Raw genomic sequence first — 17,653 nt, forward strand, 5'->3', positions numbered from 1 at the left:
AGCTTCTGAGTGGACAAGACCAGGATCAGTTGTGGGACTAAAGAAGGAGTTCATAATGGTCCAAGTATCCCCATGGTAGAATGAGACAGCCCCTGGAGGCGATGCCACTGATGTGAAAGCTGAAATATATACCCTCTAATGTTCCTTACTTTATCTTCACATCTCTGCAGCCCTGTTCAGGTTATCTGCTAAGTAACACCCTGACATACGTTAAGAGGAGGTCAACAAGGCCCTACAAAAATGGGCATAAATATCACAAAAATCGTGTCCAAAATCAACTTATTCTCATAAGAGACAAGACGGCAAGTTCCTTCCTCACCAAATGCTAATGTTCCCTCTAGGAAAAAATATCCATGGAGGTCCATTCCTATCCTGTTGCTGCTGCTACTGTTTAGTTATTCAGTCATGTCCGACTCTTTTGCAACCCCATGGACTATAGCCTGGCCAGGTTCCTCTGTCCATGGGATTTCCTAGGCAAGAATACTGGAGCAGGTTGCCATTTCCTCCTCCAGAGGATCTTCCTGACTCAGTGATCGAACCTGCATCTCCTGCATTGGCAGGCAAATTCTTTACCACTGAGCTACCTGGGAAGTCCCTGGTGTGAGTCTGGCCACTGACAAATGACCCTAATAGAATGCTTTGTAATTTTCAGAAACAAATTTTGTTTCTTGAAGTTTCCAGATCACACCTTGAGCAGAGAAGCAATGTACTGGAATGGAAAGGCCAGTAGATGAGATGAGGATTCACAATGCCTGGCTTCCTCTCCTCTGGTCTTTTCAACCTTGGACAAGAAAATTAACTACCTGAGCCTCATTTTCCTATCAAAGAAATGGGACATCTAATGTCAAATTAGGCAGTGACTCTAGACTCTAAATGCACTCTGGAGTCATGTAGGGAACTTTAAATAAAGTCACCAATGCCCAAGATGCATCTCCAAATCCAGATTTTCTGAGTGCATGCATGGTTGTTGTTCTTTTACTGTTTTGTTTTGAACTTTCAGGTGATTACAATGTGCAGCCAAGATTGAGCACTACTACAACCAGGCCATCACAGGGATAAAGAAAATGCTCATGAAAACTCAAAATTTCAAAGTACTAATTAGGATTATCTATAATTGGCCAGACCAACACCAGAACCCTGGTTCAGGTAACCCTGGTTACCTGATGGCAGTCAAATCTCCATGGCCCCAGGACAGAAAATACCATTACATTAATCTGATACAAGGGAAGGCTAGGATACTTGGGCTCTAAATGTTTCTTTACCCTTTAGGCATGTTTGTAATATTAATAATAATATTCTGCTGGGGTGGGGGAGCAGAGAAAAAGACATTAGAGATAGGATATAATCATCAGAGCAGCATCCTCAGGAAAGGGGAGGAGAAAAAAAAACAAGTCTGTCAGATGAGTCAGCTTTCAACACAGCCAGTTATTTTCCAAACTGGAAAACTACTTGGCTGTTTCCATTATAGAACCAAATCCCACCACCTGCATTTTGAATATCATCCACCAGAAATCACAGCCTATCAGCCTCATCTTTCACAGGCACTCTGGGTCCTGCTGGGGACAACTCTAACTTCTTCCTCAAAGGTATGCTCACCATTTTTATAGCACTACATACAGGGGAGGAGGGAACCAGCCTTTGCTCAGCACTAACTGCATACCAAGTAGAGCATTAGAGCTTCACAAACATCTCATTGAATCCTCAGAACTATTCTGGGAGGTGGGAATCTACCACCCCTCTATTCCACGGGAGGAAATGGAAGCTCAGAGTGTTTCAGAACCCAAGGGCATCAATAACTTGACCAAGATTCTAATCCCAGTTTGTCTCTCTCCAAAGTCACTGCCTTTTCCCTTTCACTGATCGTCTCCTAAGGAGATTTCAGCATGCTAAGGAAAAGCATGCGACTAAGATAGAAAATATTTTGTCTACAGCCTCCATCATAGCCAATTTGTGGTTGCCATCTTGGGCAATTCATTTCCCTATTCTGAGCCTCAGTGGCCTTGTTTGTGAAATAAGATAAGGGAGATTAATCTAACTGATCTCAAACCCCCTTGGTTGTAGCCTTATGTCAGTGGTTCTCAACCAGATGTGATTTTGTGCCCCTGGGACACTTGGCAAAGTCTGGAGATATTTTTTGTTACCATAACTGGGGGTAGAGGCTACTACTGCAGTTTAGTAGGTAGAGGCCCAGGGATGCTGCTAAACATTCAACAACACACAGGGCAGCCTCCCACAACAAAGAATTATCCAGCCACGATATCAATAGCATGGAGGCTAAGAAGCCCTGTCTCCACAATTATAGCATCTCAATACTTGGGATATGGATGAATGCAAGATAAGCCTGAATAGTAAAAGGGCAAGGATTCTGAGCCAGGTGAACATCAGAGAGAATAAACAGTCACATGAATTTAGACAAGGAAGAAACTGAGTTTAGAGAAGCAGGTTGAGGCCAGAAGAGTTTGGCCAGTAGCATAAATGTACAGAGTGCACAGAAGCCAAGGCTGGGGTCCATGAGGCATCCAGACAGAACTGACAGCTTGATGGAGGAGAAAGCAGAGGCCTCTGCTCACCTGAGCGGCTCATGCTCTGCCTGGTCACATTTTGCAAGTGACTGCACCCAGAGCCAGAGAAACCTAACAGTAGGACCTATCCACTCCCCAAAAAACCTAGTAAGCTTCATTTCTAACCCCAGAATATACACTCTTCCTCCCTAAAAAAGTAGACAACAAGCACCCATGTCCACAGGCTGATGCCATAGGGAATATGAAGGCAAAAAAGGGATATTCCTGTCTCTTTGAGAGAGTCAGGAAGGAAAAATAAGACTCGTAAACACAATTATGTATAACATGAGGTTGAAGATAGATTTTTTTTTAAAGGCAGTTCCTGGATCCAGCCTTCCACAGGCTATTCATCATCTTGTGTCCAGCTTCTAAAAATGGCACTCTGGGGACTTCCCGAATGGCAAAGTGGATAAGAATCTGTCTGTCAGTGCAGGGGATACGAGTTCAATCCCTGGTCTGGGATGATCCCACATGCCATGCACCTAAGCCCATGTACCACAACTCCTGAGCCCGTATGTTGCTAAACAACCAAAGACTGTGCACCTAGAGCCTGTGGTGTGCAACAAGCAAAGAGCAGCCCCCGCTCGCCCACAACTAGAAAAAGCCTGTGCAAAGCAAGGAAAACCCAGTACAGCCAAAATAAATAAACAAAACTAAAAAATAAAAAGGGCACTCCAAAATCTACCCCTCCAATCTAGATGATGCCTTCACAAGATCAGGGACCTGTCTGCTTCAGCATAATGCCAGAATGTAATAGATCCTCAGTCAACATTTGCTGAATGACTTGATGAATGGGAAAGGTAGAGCTGAAATGCCCTTTGGTGTACAGAAGAGGCAGAGATCATTCGTGACTGGGGAAATAGTCAGAGGAGGAGATGACGTGTGTGTTGCCTTGAGGGTCTGTAGACATTACACAGTCAGACATACAAGAGAAGACCATCAAAGAAGGGAAACAGAACAAGCCAGGGCATGAAGGCAGGAACAGGTGGGACCTGTTTGGGAAAGGGCATGAACCCAATACAACTGGCACCCCTTGGCCAAGGTGAGCAATAAGAAGGCTGGACTGGACATCGGGAGCTGTTACTTAATTCATTCTGAAATAGGGAATTGAAGTTTTGTGGGATGAGAAAGAAATTCACTCAGAAATTAGGTATTATGTTCAGCAAGAAGCATATTTCAGGCATCTACTATATGCCAGGCACTGTGTAAGCACTTCAAGCCACTCCTCTCACTTCATCCCCAAGGCGGGAAGACTGTGAGGCAGAAGGAGCATCCCAATTCTATACCTGAGCCAAGAACAGCCCAGAAGCGGAAGGAAAAACTCAGCTACCTAGAATTCCCATAATTCCTATAACACGGGAACAAATCATAGAAAGCCATCTGTCCTCATAACAGTTCTAGTTTAAAAAAAAACCAGAAGGACACTACTGGGAGGAGATGGACCCACCACCTACGGGTGGCATTTGCTTGACTACACAATTAGCCACCAGGGGAGGAGCCAGTGACTTCAAGGGCACCAAGAGGGACTGAACCACCAAAGACACAAAGAAGGGTTCTGACCCCTGTCTATACTCAGTAAAGGGAACCATGGTGAATTCATAAATCACGAGCACAAGATGAGGAAGGACCGTCACCACCCCTGTTGCAGCAAAACCTCCTCCGTTCCTGGTGGATGGCAGGGTTTGGGCCCCTCAGAAATGTTGACAACAGTGTCTCACAAGCATCGCATGGCAGGGGATCCTTGGGCGTATTTACATAAGGATGCTGTTGTGTGTGTTTGAACTGTTGCCACAGTAAGGCTGCTGCTACCAACAAAGAAAGCGGGCCACAAAGTCAATCCATAAACACTAAGATACGGGAACCATGTGGTACAACAATCAGTGGTGATTTGTTGAACATCTGCTCTGAGCTGGGCATTTCATATATACTGTCTGATCTCACGCTCACATATCCTTGGGGAGACAGACTTGCATTTCCATTGGATGAGTGGTTTTTTTTTTTTTTTCTCTAATTTTATTTTATTTTTAAACTTTACATAATTGTATTAGTTTTGCCAAATATCAAAATGAATCCGCCACAGGTATACATGTGTTCCCCATCCCGAACCCTCCTCTTACATCAATGAATGTGAATCAAAACAGTCCTGAAAGGTTTAGTAGGGACCTTAGAAATCATCTAATCATTATTTTATCCAACTATATTTTATATTAAAAAAAAAAACTATATTTAAAAAAGAAAAAAAGTAAACTTGAGGCCCCAGAGAGTAAGTGACTTGCCCAGGGTCGTGTAAGTTCCCAATTAAAACCAAGACTAGCTAGAAGCTACCTGTTCTGTCTCCAAGTCCAGGGTACTCTGCATGCAGCAAAGAGATCTTCTCACACTCAAACAACCTGACAAATCAATGTCTGGCCTTTTTTTCTAGCTCTTGCCTGGAGAATTCCATGGACAGAGGAGCCCAACAGAGGAGCCTGGTGGGCTACAGTCCATGGGGTCGCAATGAGTCAAGTCTGTGCGACCCCAAGACTGAGGGACTAACACACACATACACACACATAGGTAGGGCTAGTTAAGTGTGTCTGGATAAACCACAATCTGAGCAAGGTGGGTTTTTGTTTTGTTTTGTTTTTTGGTTTTGGTTTAAGGCAGCTAAAACTAAGACTAGTCTCAAATCTGAATAAAGCAGGCAAATGCCTAGATGGTGGGACTCCAGGATTGTGATGCAAATTTCCCCCAAATGTTTCCTTGGTGTTCACTGTGTTCCCCAGATTCCTTATCCAGGATAAAGCCTTTTATTCCACAAAGTTAAGTTTCTTTGTATGTGCTCTTGGTAAACAAAAATATCTAGCAAATTCAAACTGTATTTCAATGCCTATTACAAGGTGTTTTCTTGATATTAGCATTTGATAGGAATGGCAAAGACACACCTGAAGAACAGGATAAGCATAGGAAGGAGAGCAAAGAGTTCAGAATGGAAAATTAAAGGTTACTGAAGGCAATGCTGTATTTTTACATTTAGGAAGCCCTTGTTTTGATGTAGTTACCTTAAAAAGCAGTCATGAAGAGATAGCTGAAATTGATTATTCAGCAGACAAGCATGAGGCTGGATGTATACGGAGTTTGAAGTGGAAAATTAAAGTTATCCCAAACAATTCTGGGAGGAAAAGAATGATTTTTTAAAAGACTTCATTATCTAGATTAAAAAATAAAATAAAACACCTCATTAGCCTTTTGTCATCTTGCCTTGAAAGTATAATCATTAAAAAAATCATTTTGGTTTTTCTTTCCAAAAAATGGGTTGTGAACTAGAGGTTCTGTCTTTACACACAAACTCACTTAGGAAGGAAAAAACTGTTAATTTGACTGAGTCATCAGCCTAATGAAGTGCTTAGAAACCATTTAGTGATTATATAAAAACTAAATTCTCAGCTATGGGGAAACCACTAAAAAAATCAATACAATACTGAGAGTAACACCTGTGGGTTTTGCCACCTGGCAGCCCTTCCTTTGGGGAACTGCTACCATCACCCTGTAATCATGTGGTCCAGGTGGTGCTGAAGTACCCTGCCCCTCCCCATATCCCTGCCAGGCAATTATAGTCCCTTTTTGCACCAGCCACAATGATTGGGCGAGATGTGATCTCGTGACCCAAATTCAGTTCTAATTAAGAACTCTTCCCTGGGACATTTTTAATCTGAAGTTTGAATGACAAGGGGGGCCTTCCATTTTTAGTTCAAGCTAAAGTTATCCAAGGGCTATCTTCTGAATCATAGAGTTCCAGACTCCTCTGCAGTAGACAAGAACAAAGACAACTCAGCCCAGCCAAGATGCAGGCTGGAGGGAAAGAGTTCTAATGTCCTCTGAGCCCCTGAGACTAGCCCTTACCTGGACTTCTCAGTGGTGGGAGACCATTGCTAGTCTCTTGCCTAAGCTATTTTGAGTTATATTTCTATCTCTGACAACAAGAGGAATTCTGGTTCTTCAATCAGTGACCAACTAAGAACTGTATAATAACTAATTAAGAAAAAGAATGTTAGTAACTGAGCTCGAACCAATTGCTCTATGGTAGCAACTGGTTTCAAATTGGTTTGACCATATTCAAATTCTTCCTGCCCAAACCGTCTTGCAGGCATCAGTATCACCATTCTGGCTTCTGTCTGCCTCCATTTTCTTCTGTGCTATCAGGGAAAAGAAAACCTTCCTGCTAACCTGTCTTCTGGGGGATGCTGTGACGGTGAACTCACAAATAAGACAAAAGTTCTCTGAAAAGACTTCGTGTTAAGGCAGCAATAAGGCTTCAAATGGGTTCCTTTCTGTCCATAAAAGTCTATCTTATTCATCTTTTCAGAAGGAGTCTATTAGCGGAGGGTCTCTCTCTACTTTCTCTCCCTCTACTCCTCTGTCTCCGTCTGTATCTCCTACCAAATTGCTTCAGGGATATCTTGTTCATGTTTATTTCTGTTCTGTAGCAGAGATCGGACACTTACAATAGGCCATCAACTTTGCCTTACATGTGCTGCCTTTGATGGAAGCACACCAAATGCATAAATTCTGTGTGGATTTGAGAGAGACTTCATAGATAAATGAGAGTCTAGAAAGAGAGAAAAATGATGGAGGCAGAGTGTACTGACTGACCAGCTAGCAAGGACAGGAAGCTGTGGAGTGCTTTTGGAAGTCCCTGAAAAATCTATTCTCGTCCTATCAATTCACACACACAAAATTCCACTCACTCAATTTGATTCTTTTCCTTCAAGTGATGGTTGTTCTGGAATAACAATATTTCACATTGCCACAGAATTCCGCAGCTACAAAGCTCCTTCATAAATATGGTCTGTCTTGATCCATAGCACTGTCCTGAATGATGGGCAGAGTAGAGATAAGCACATCTGTTTTATCAATTAAAAGCCAGCGCTTAGGAAGGTCAAGAGATGCACCCAAATTCACAGAAGCAAAACTGGGTTAGCTGGGACTGGCATATGAACCCGATTCATGATCTCTTCACTATATCTAAGGATGCCTCCAGAGAGCTGCTGATGATGGATACCCCCATTTCTTTTTAAAGATTTTTGTTGATGTGGACTATCTTTAAAGTCTTAACTGAACTTATTACAAAATTGCTTCTATTCTTATGTTTTAGTTTTTTGGCCAAGAGGCATGTAGGATCTTAGCTCCCTGACCAGGGATTGAATCCACACACCCTGCATTAGAAGGCAAAGTCTTAATCACTGGACAGAAAGGGAAGTCCCGGGATACCCCTTCTGTGGAGGGAAAAAGTAAAAGCATGTATCAGCTAATTTGAGGATGTGTTTGGCCCAGGACTGGCCTTACAAACAAAAGCATGAAGAGAAGAAAACTGACATTGTTTTATAGGCAGAGTCAAACCAAAGGGTGACAGGTGTCTTTGTTGCCTTCTAGAAGTTGGCAAAGATTCTGCTTACCCTTCAGATGGTTGTAATGAATGCCTTCTAAGGAGTAAACCAGGAGTCTTTTGAATTCCTTCCTCTCTGGGACAAGCAAACAGAGATGGTGCTGCCATTTTCCCTAATAGCATAGCCCCTCTCCTCTATATAGTGACAAAATTATTTAAAGAATATCAACTAGAAGAGTATCAGATTATTCGGCTTCTCAGTCACATAACTTTCTAGAAGCCAGCCACTGTCCGACAGCATTACATACACTCTCTCTTTCAATGCCCAAGAAAGTGGTCAGAGAAGCGGGCATCATCTGTTTTCACTTGCCTGACATCACAGAACTGCCAGTTGGGGGGGCCAGGTTTGCATTTCAGAGTTGTCTGGCTCCAAACTTGCCTTTAACCCAGCCTAGCAGAAAGAGAAATGCTCAATCTTCATTAAGAACCCAGAATCATGGCTTTGTAAACTGGCTCATGGTTACTTTTTTGGAGATGGGGATTTACAATGAAAATCAATTCTCTACCATGCCCTCTTTCCTTCTATACCCATTAAAGAAAGGGTTGCTTCAAGGCCACACATATGGCCTCATTCTAGCTTCAAAATAACCCTGTGAAGAGCACAGAGCAGGCACTCAGATCCCCACTTTACAGATGAGCAAACAGAGACTCAGAGGCATTCAATGCATTGCCCAAGATCAAATCAGGACATTTAACAAGAAGTCTTCCCAATCCACTACCTCACCAAGCCTAGTACGTATTTGGTACCCAATGAATTAATAATGGATGACTCAGTTCAGGGACCACGTCTCAGAAGGATTGTGGTTTCAAATTCTCAACATGCAGATCTGCCTGTTTCCTTGCCATGAAAATCCAAGACTCATGAAATGGTCAAATCTGTGGAAGCTTCCTCCAGCGGACCCTTGAGGCAGGGATCAACAGTGTTGCTTCCTTTCAACTTGGCATTCCCTGCCCCCACAGACAGGCATCAGCCCACCCATGGGCTCAGTTCCATTTGTTCTTTTCTCATCTGTCTGACCACTTGCCCCTTTCCACTGGCTGGCACCCTGCCGACATCCACACTTCTCATCGACCCCCTCCCCCTACCGCCTTGGCATCGGCACTCTGAGCCATTTCTGCCCATCCCTCTCCCAGACCAGCACAGCAAGACCAAAGTGGCAAGAAGCAAATGTGGAATTCGAGTCAGGTCTGCAGGCAGACCAGACTGGCCACCTCAGTCCTGCAGAAATGACATTCCAACTGTGCTAATCTTATTACAAAGGTGCAGCCGTGCCTGTGCCAGGGAGGGGAAAGTGAAAGAGATCACGGATGTCTGGGACTCATAGGATTATCATTTTCTACCTGTTGAGTTAATCATATGCAATTTTCCAGATCCCTGGACTCTCACAATTAAGCCAGATAGAGAGCTGGGCGGGATGGTCACAATCTAACACGTGCCTACTGCATGCCTACTTTCAGGCTTATGGAAACTCACCACCTCCTACAAGTAGCTGTGTCCACCCTTAGCCTGCTCTTTTAAAAATGCAGTATATGAATCAGAGACAGGTCCCTTGGCACTGGTTCTCGGTTTGCCCTCCCAAATGACCCCATTCTTCCCAGAGATCAGAAAGGAATTCTCACCTCCTCATATCCGGTACCCATCAAGGTAAACATAGCTATGGTCTCTATGATATCAATATATCATGTAATATGGTTTCCTTACTTTCCAGGGTCATGTGAAGGATCAACAAAAGCTATATTTGTGTCCATGCATATTTATTTGCATGCATTTTATAAACTTCCTTGAGCTACACCAGTTGTAAGGAAGCATCACTAATACTATTGTTACAATCATTTTCATGGTTTGTATCCCTCCCCTGCATTCTAGTGATGCTCTAGCTCATCTCTCTACCCCTAAATTGTAGCCCAAGACAGCTCAACATCACCAACTCCCTCCCTCAGGATGAAAAGGAAGATATGTGCATGCTAAGTCCTTCAGTCATGTCCAACTCTTTGTGACCCCATAACTGGAGCCCGCCAGGCTCCTCTGTCCATGGGATTCTCCAGGCAAGAATACTAGAGTGGGTTGCTATGCTTGTAGCTCAGATTTCATGAGCATGGTGTTAAACAAACATTTTGCATCATTAGCCACTTAGTCCTCACAAGAACTTGGCCTATAAGAGACTGAGAGTGTTCTATTATAAATGAGGAAACTGAGGCCAAGAGAAAATAAGTCATTTGCCCAAGATTGAAAGTTATAAAAGGCAGAATCAAAATTAGGGCCCATGCCTGGAACCTCAGAGCCTGACCATCTAACCATGAGACTAGCAGGTTTCAGAAGCTATCCAATGTCAAAAGCCATGCTTCTGCTCTGTTCATTCATTAGGAGTTGAGGACTTTGAAAAAGAGTTCCTATCCCCAAAAGGCAGTGCTCTGGGCAACAGAGCAGAAAGGAAGCAGGTAGTACCTCTGTCCCTGTCATCCTTGGTGGCTGGAGTTCAGCCTAGACACAGAGGCTGAGGAAGCCCCACCTCTGCATGTGGCCCAGATGTTTTTTGGAGGGAGGAAAAACTGATCATCAACGAAAGTACCAAGGCCTGGCCTCCACTCTGCAGAGATCCATCTCTTCTCCAGGGCCACCAAAGGAGTAAATTCTGAGGAGGCAGAGTCCACAAAAATCTCAAAATCATGGAACATAAGCCATAGAAAGGTCCTTCATGCCTGAGGATGAACTGAGAGCATGACAGCATGGTAGCTAAGAGTCAGGAATATGGCATCTTGTCCTCAAATTCTGGCAGCAGGATAACATCAGGCAGCTGGTTAACCTCTACAAGCTTCTATGTTCTCATCTCTAAAATAGGGATAAAGATGCCTTCACAAGGCTTCACTAAACCACCTCAAGCATGTTCAGCACATGGCACAATATCAGGCACACTCTAGTCCTCACATATATGTTAGTGATGATGACCACAGAGAAAGAGTTAAGCATCTTCTATGCAACTTTTGGTTCTCTAAATGTCATTTACATTTTGAATTAGAGAAAGAAGAAACGTTTCCCAAAACTTGTCCTCATTTTGTTTTTCCTCAATTTGCTCTTATGCAAAAAAAAAAGAAAGAAAAAAAAGACAAAAATGCCTCTCAGCTCCTGTTTTGTCCAAATCTCTGTTTCATAAATAAGGAACTAAGTCCCGACAGAGGAACAGCACTCCTCCAGCTGTTACAGAGCAAGTGAGTATCGAACTTAAGAAGAGCAGAGTACAGAACTCCCATAGTCTCCCCAACACTGCTTTGCAAGGCCCACGATCCTTGAGGGGAATCAGGAGAGGAAAGGAAGGTGGGAAACCTGTGACCTTCGAGGCCACTGGACATGATGATCTGGGCTGCTTCTGCATCTGACAGAGCACCCCAAAGAAGCCCCAGGTATATAGATACTGGGGTCCAGGGTGCTGACACTGTTGTCCCTCCTCCTGGGCCGCTTAGACTGGCATCAGGTTAGCATCAAATCCTCAACTGGTGTCAATAATCGGTGCTTAGAATCAAAACCTGAAATAAGTGATTTTGTGGCAAAGCCAGGACTAAAATTCAAATCTCCTAAATATTTCACTCAAGGACTTCCCTGGTGGTCCAGTGCATGAGAGTCCATGCTACCAATGCAGAGGGCATGGGTTTGATCCCTGGGTGGGGAAGTTCCACATGCTGCATGAGGAGGCCAAAAAAAAAGAAAATATTTGGCTCAAAAAATTGACCAACCTAGATTGCTGTCCTGTTTTTATTTTTTTATAAGACTATTTTTAGAGCAACTTTAGACTCATTGCAAAATTGAGAACAATGTACAGAAATTCTCATATACTCTTTGCCCTCATATCAGCATAAAGTGAGTGAAAGTCGCTCAGTCATGTCCGACTCTTTGTAACCCCATGGACTATACAGTCCATGGAATTCTCCAGGCCAGAATACTGGAGTGGGTACCTATTCCCTTCTCCAGGGGATCTTCCCAACCCAGGGATCAAACCCAGGTCTCGTACATTGCAGGTGGATTCTTTACCAGCTGAGCCACCTGCCCCATTATCAACACCCCTCACAAGAGGGGTACACTTGTTATAATCAATGAATGATACATCACCATCACCCCAAGCCCACAGTTTCCGTTAGGGTTCACTGTTAGTGCTGTACATTCTAGGGGTCTGCATAAATGTATGATCACATGTATCCACCATTATAGTGTCAGGCAGAGATTCATTGCCCTAAAAATCCTCTGTGTTCTGCATATTCATTCTTTCCTCCTCCTCACCCTTGACAACCACTCATCTTCTTACTGCCCCTACAGTTTTACTTTTTCCAGAACATCATACAGTTGTAATCCTATAGTGCACAGCCTTTCAGAATGACTCTGGCTGCTCTGGTTTCACTGCTGTGTGACAAGCTGCACCAAATATCACTTCCAACAATCACATTCTGTGGGTCAGGGATTTAAACAGGGCACAGCTCTTCTCTGATCCGTGATGTCTGGGGCCACAGGTAGGAAGACTCAAAGGCTAAGCCTAGGTCACCACCGGGGACTGGAATCATCTGGAGGTTCCTTTAGCCTCAGGTTTGGCGCTGGACTGGGATGACTGGGTCTTCCAGTCACTTTCAGGGTTTACATGTGGCCTTTCCACGTGGCTTGTGCTTCCTCACAGTGTGGTGGTTCCAGGGAGACATGAGGTTCAGGCTCCAAGTATGAGTGTGATGGTAAACAAGGCACTTCCCTTATAATCCTCCCTCAAAATCATGTGGCATCACTGCCATTATACTCTATCAATCAAAGCAATCACAAGCTCACCCAGAGTCCAGGAGAAGGGATGAAACTGCTGCATCTCAATGGAGGGAGTGTCAAAGGATTTGCAAGCATTTTTTAGTGGTATGGCTGCCATTGTGTGTGTATCTCACCAGCCTAAAAATGGCCTTAAGCTTCTCGGGGCCAGAGCCACACCTTACACTTCCTTTCTCAACTCCAAGCCTGAAGCAGCGCTTAGAGTTTCATTTATGATTAAATGACATTAACATTTTGATCTGAGCCCCCACCCAACACTGCAGCTTCTTGGCAGGGCTCTGGTCAGAGCTAGCTCTTAGTTCTATACCATCCTTCCTTCTTCCCTTTTTAGCCCCACTTTCTTTACCTGCTCCATTGCTAAAACCTGTCACAGTTCTACTTCAAAACATACCAAAAGTTCTAACCTCCACTGATGACGTCAGAGCACAACTCTCTGGCAAAAAATCTTTCACCAACACTTAAGGCTCTTAGACCCATAGGATGGTTAGTCTGCAGGCCCTGCCCCATGCCTACCCCTCTGACCTCATTCATCTTGTTCCCCGGACCATTCACTGTGCCCCAGCCTCCGACGCACTAAGTCACTCCCTCCTCTAGACTTTCATATTCGCCCCACCTCTCAGAATGCAACTTCCTGCAGCTCTTTGCACACCTGCTCATTTTTACCCTTCAGACATCCCTTTGAATTTCTCCTAAGAATGGCTACCTGAGCACCCTCTCTGCCAACACCTATGGTCCCAACATACCAGTTATTCTAACTTGTGATGTTTTATACATTCTTCTTCGTCTTCTGTCTTGTTTCTGGCAGCTGCAGGGGCCCTGTCACTAGTGTTCACTGCTCTGCCCTCTGCAACCAGAATCTTCTCTGCCCCCACAATATGTGCTTAATAAGTATCTATGAAATGAATGAGCCAAATGCAAGATTGTATGACTTCTGGGAACAGAAGAAATTAAGCCCGTAACTTTATTTACTCTTAAAAGGCAAATTACAGTGATTTCCTACCCTTGCTGGTGATCTGGTCGACACTTTATAAGATAAAACAGAAAGAACTGGAGAATATTAGTGCTCTGGCAGGGTCCTCAGAGATCATTTAATTTCTCACTTTGGAAATGAGAAAACTGGAACCCAGAGAGGCCACAGAATTTTGCCAAGACCATACACATTTCTTCATAGTCCGATATTTCTTGGTATTTAATTTCTTTAATTAAATAAGCCATTGTCCACTGAAAAAATGAAAACTATATAGAAATATGTCTCATAAACACTGGAGCTCCTGCATTTCCACTCTCTTCTCTAGGACAGCTATTTCTGCTTTGAAGAGAATTCTCCCAGAACTCTTTGCATGTACTTATAAATAAACATATGTGCATATTGATACATCTACAGCTTCAACCATAACACTCGCCTATCTTGAAAATAAGCTTAGACTTATAAAAAAATAAAAAACTTCTTTATGAACATACTTTTTAAAAATACCAGCAAACCCAGAAGTTTCAAGGAAAGGGATTCCATTCTATGCTCCCCAGTGACAGGGAAGACCTCCAGGCAGGTGGCTGGCTGAAAGAGCTCTGCGACATTGACCACAAGGGAGTCACGGAACAAATGAACTCTGCTCTCTTCAACTACTCAGGTCTAGCTGATCTAGGTAGTAAGTGAAATTCTAAACTTTCCTGGTGACTAAGCACTGATTGATTTATGGGAAGTGATTCAACAGCTCAAAAATCAAGTATACCTTTGACTGTAGGAGTCAAAACTAGAAGAATGGTGGGGGGAGGGGAATCTTACAAAAAGAAGGTAGTGGAGGGGAGCCAGAAAAAAAGGGAGGGAGAGGAGTTTACCAACTAAGAAGGGAAAGCTGGAGTCAAGCTGGGTTTAAACCATGAGGCCTCATTGAGCCTCAGCTGATCTGTATGGTGGGGATAACAACAGTCCTAGCATGCCCTAACTAATATAACCCCAAAACTCAAATCCAGTCTTTTTTTAGAAAACACAAGGGAAAAAATCAGTCTAGCAATTTTTTAAAGTCCCTGAAGCTGAATAGTCTATGCAAGCTCACAGTTATCTTTTAAAAATATATAGGACAAACACATTTAAATAAAGACCCAGCTTACCCATCAAAGTATAAACATCTGAATGCAGAGTTCGAAAGAATAGCAAGAAGAGATAAGAAAGCCTTCTTCAGCGATCAATGCAAAGAAATAAAGGAAAACAACAGAATGGGGAAGACTAGAGATCTCTTCAAGAAAATCAGAGATACCAAAGGAACATTTCATGCAAAGATGGGCTCAATAAAGGACAGAAATGGTATGGACCTAACAGAAGCAAAAGATATTAAGAAGAGATGGCAAGAATACACAGAAAAACTGTACAAAAAAGATCTTCATGACCCAGATAATCATGATGGTGTGATCTCTGACCTAGAGCCAGACATCCTGGAATGTGAAGTCAAGTGGGCCTTAGAAAGCATCACTATGAACAAGCTAGTGGAGGTCATGGAATTCCAGTTGAGCTATTCCAAATCCTGAAAGATGATGCTGTGAAAGTGCTGCACTCAATATGCCAGCAAATTTGGAAAACTCAGCAGTGGCCACAGGACTAGAAAAGGTCAGTTTTCATTCCAATCCCAAAGAAAGGCAATGCCAAAGAATGCTCAAACTACCGCACAATTGCACTCATCTCACATGCTAGTAAAGTCATGCTCAAAATTCTCCAAGCCAGGCTTCAGCAATATGTGAACCGTGAACTTCATGATGTTCAAGCTGGTTTTAGAAAGGGCAGAGGAACCAGAGATCAAATTGCCAACATCCGCTGGATCATGGAAAAAGCAAGAGAGTTCCAGAAAAGCATCTATTTCTGCTTTATTGACTATGTCAAAGCCTCTGACTGTGTGGATCACAACAAACTGTGGAAAATTCTTAAAGAGATGGGAATACCAGACCACCTGACCTGCCTCTTGAGAAATCTGTATGCAGGTCAGGAAGCAACAGTGAGAACTGGACATGGAACAACAGACTGGTTCCAAATAGGAAAAGGAGTTCATCAAGGCTGTATATTGTCACCCTGTTTATTATTTAACTTATATGCAGAGTACATCATGAGAAACGCTGGACTGGAAGAAACACAAGCTGGAATCAAGATTGCCGGGAGAAATTATCAATAACCTCAGATATGCAGATGACACCACCCTTATGGCAGAAAGTGAAGAGGAACTCAAAAGCCTCTTGATGAAAGTGAAAGTGGAGAGTGAAAAAGTTGGCTTAAAGCTCAACATTCAGAAAACGAAGATCATGGCATCCGGTCCCATCACTTCATGGGAAATAGATGGGGAAACAGTGGAAACAGTGTCAGACTTTATTTTTTGGGGCTCCAAAATCACTGCAGATGGTGACTGCAGCCATGAAATTAAAAGACGCTTACTCCTTGGAAGGAAGGTTATGACTAACCTAGATAGCATATTCAAAAGCAGAGACATTCCTTTGCCAACAAAGGTTCGTCTAGTCAAGGCTATGGTTTTTCCTGTGGTCATGTATGGATGTGAGAGTTGGACTGTGAAGAAGGCTGAGCACCGAAGAATTGATGCTTTTGAACTGTGGTGTTGGAGAAGACTCTTGAGAGTCCCTTGGACTGCAAGGAGATCCAGCAGTCCATTCTGAAGGAGATCAGCCCTGGGATTTCTTTGGAAGGAATGATGCTAAAGCTGAAACTCCAGTACTTTGGCCACCTCATGCGAAGAGTTGACTCATTGGAAAAGACTCTGATGCTGGGAGGGATTGGGGGCAAGAGGAGAAGGGGACGATGGAGGATGAGATGGCTGGATGGCATCACCGACTTGATGGACATGAGTCTGGGTGAACTCCGGGAGTTGGTGATGGACAGGGAGGCCTGGCGTGCTGCGATTCATGGGGTCGCAAAGAGTGGGACACGACTGAGCGACTGACCTGATCTACCCATCAAAATGTGAACTGCTGATAAAAGAGAAATAGAACTTTGGACTTAGACGTGGTCCCTCTGTACGTACCTGACAATCCATTTTTTTGTCTTCTCTTTGATACTCGCAAGAAGTTTCTTATTTATGATTCATGAAAACCGCTCCTAAAGAGGAAAAATGAATCCATGACCCCATTTAGGTCAGAAGTGATCTATCCCTTTCCTGACCCCCAGTACTATTGTTCATGCATATGGAATCCTTCTGTTTTACAGTGCTGTGCTTAGTCGCTCCAGTCACGTCGGACTCTTTGTGACCCCATTGACTGTAGCCCTCCAGGCTCCTCTGTCCATGGGAATTCTCCAGGCAAGAATACTAGAGTGGGTTGCCATGCCCTCTTCCTGTATTACAGTAAAATCTAGCTATTTTGTGTCCATCTTATCCCCTTAACAAATGTTCATCTGGGATGTCAAGCACTGTCTGCCTCACTACTACTAAACTATCGATCCATCCACAACCTCTGCTGCCCAAGAAGCTGAACTTAATGTAAGTAAACCCAGTCCTTAGGCTAGCTGGCAACCTCCTGTGGCCTGCCATCAAGAAAGGGAGTGGACCAATCTGTGTCTATCTCTAAGGAAGGAGGAAAAGAGGGTATAAGAAAAATGAGAGAATTGCTGGTAGCGCAAGACCATGAAAAGAGACATCAGAGCTGAGTCAGGACTATGAGAAGGGCAAGCAGGTGCAAGATTAATTTATGGTAGAATTAAAAGAGCTCAGAGACAAGAATGAAGTAGTTTCACAGAAGGATGTACAGACATGCATGCAGAGAATAAACACGAGAACACAACTGATTAAGAGGTCTGGTCTTAGGTTCCTCCACATCCCCACTTTAAGCTGGAGTACCTGTGTCTCCTCCCAGGAAAACCTACCCAGCACTGATACAACTTGAAGG

The sequence above is a fragment of the Bison bison genome, unplaced genomic scaffold, assembly GCF_000754665.1.
Source record: "Bison bison bison isolate TAMUID 2011002044 unplaced genomic scaffold, Bison_UMD1.0 scf7180017864505, whole genome shotgun sequence".
In the NCBI taxonomy this organism is placed as follows: domain Eukaryota; kingdom Metazoa; phylum Chordata; class Mammalia; order Artiodactyla; family Bovidae; genus Bison; species Bison bison.